The following is a 2,500-nucleotide window of genomic DNA, read 5'->3' as shown; positions in this document are numbered from 1 at the left end:
ATGCTGATCAAACATTGAAACATATTTGGAGAATTAAGCGTTCGGGTGAAATCTAAAAAGTTGTTCGACTTACGGTAATGTATTAATGCACGTGTAAATAAAACAAGTACAAACAACAAATGAAGATGCATGGACACGCACACATACATGAAAAAAATGCATGCAGACACACTAACACACAAAAAAGAGAATAAAAATAAATACAAATAAAAAAAAGATAAAAAAACAGATACTTAGATATAAAATGCACGAAAAAGATACGCCTAAATACGGAAATTTAACATATCAAAAAGTTTCGCCTGATATAAAGCGACTCACCTCAAATTCAACATTCATAATCAAAAATATGAATATAAATTGATCAACCAACATAAAATCAAGAAAACGTACCATTATCACATGAAATAAATCCCCCCTTTCAAAACAAACAAAACAAAACAAAAACAAAACAAAATCACATGTCATTAAGGTCCATTTTGGCTCAATACAGTAGTTCTTAATGAGCTCTAAGTACAACATTAAAGTCTTAAACCCAAACCATCAGTCGGGGGCAAGAGTCAGACTTCCGACGTGACTCACGAAAGTATTACCATTAGTGGAAATTCTGTTCGAAGTTCTTCAGTTTGGAAGTTCTGGCTGTTATTGACGCTTTAAGAAGAGGGGCAGAGGCGTCGCTCGAAACAAGAAAAGAAAAAAAAAGTGTTTTGGAATTCTTTTTAGTTTTAATTAGTGAAAGAACTTGCTCCGTCCCTCTTATGGCGTAAATTAGTTTGTGAGTCTTTTAGGGTAATAGATTACATATGTTTTTATTTACATTATCCATACAAAAAATATGGGGGAAGAAAGGAAGGGAGAGTGGGAGGAGGAAAGAGAGCAGGAGGGAGAAATAACAGAAAGGGAGAGGAGAGGAAACGGAAGATATGAGAGAGAGACAGAGAGACAGAGACAGACAGAGAGAAAGGAGGGGAGAAAAGGAAGATATTAGAGAGAGAGACACAGAGAGAGAGAGAGAGACAGAGACAGAGAGAGAGAGAGAGAGGGGGGGGGGGAGACACAGGCAGAAAGACAGACAGACAGAGGGAAAGGAGGGGAGAAAGGGGAGAAAGGAAGAGAGAGCGCAGAAGAGAGATGTCCAAACGAAAAAGAACGACATATCCAACAGGCGTGCTGTCTCACATCACCTGAATGATCAAGCGTCGAGTAGCCTTGTCGTGTTGAATGTTATATGTTTTCCACATTCTCGTGCACAATTCCGTCAAAACAATGAAAAAGATCTGTTCATTCATTAAGAAACGCTTGTATGGGCTGTTGCAAACACGTAACAATGACCAAGAAACAAGCAGATAGATACATATATGCCGAACACACTGTGGACTATTACAGATACATGTAAACACACACATACATTCGTTAGAGCGCAACTGTGTTGTTTTTTCTGTGTGTGTATTTATATCTGTGTACATATGAGTGCATATCTGTTGTTATTCATGTTGTTTGTTTGGTAGGTTGGTTGGTTTTCTCACGTATGTGCATCTATATCTATGTACGTGAATACTGTGTATGTGTTTATACCAAATTACATTCATTACCGTTCGTGAATATATCTGCTTGTGTGAGTGTACGACCGTGAGTCATTATGTATATATTTACAATTTCGCAATTCGACTTAACCCTTTTACTGTCACACAAAGCCCTTGATTTCAGCCATTACCGGAAAATCTGGTTTAATTGCGTCTGAATGAAAACATATTGAGTGACGTTATTTTCGCATGTCACGCCTGTGCATCGTGGATGGGCCTCTTTCTTCGATAATCATTCGTGAATTTTCCTTCTATTTTGTCTATTTCTAAGGGATGACTGTTTATCATAGACGTTGGTGTTAATTATAATATAATACTTATTATAACATAATAATAGTGATGATATTAATGGTAACAATAGTGATAATAATAACGATAATAATAACAAAAGTAATAATAATAACAATAATAATAATAATAATAATAATAATAATAATAATAATAATAATAATAATAATAATAATAATAATAATAATAACAATAATGAAATTGATAATAATAATAATAATAATATTGTTAACAATAATGACAATAATGATATCAACAATAACAATTATATAATAATGCTTAATGATTATTAATAATAATAATAATAATAATGATAATAATAATAATAATAATAATAATAACATTAATACTTATTATTATATTAATAATGATGGTAATATTAATAAGTACTGTTTATAGTAATAATAATAATACCAACAACAACAGCGGCAATAGTTATAATAATAATAATAATAATAATAATAATAATGATGATGATGATGATGATGATGATGATGATGATGATGATGATGATGATGATGATGATGATGATGATGATGATGATGATGATAATGATAATAATAATAATAACAATAATGATAATAATACTAATAACATAATAATAATAATAATAATAATAATAATAATAATAA

This window comes from Penaeus monodon, chromosome 18, assembly GCF_015228065.2.
Source record: "Penaeus monodon isolate SGIC_2016 chromosome 18, NSTDA_Pmon_1, whole genome shotgun sequence".
Lineage (NCBI taxonomy): Eukaryota > Metazoa > Arthropoda > Malacostraca > Decapoda > Penaeidae > Penaeus > Penaeus monodon.
The sequence above is the reverse complement of the archived record's forward strand: the minus strand, read 5'-3'. Positions refer to the sequence as shown.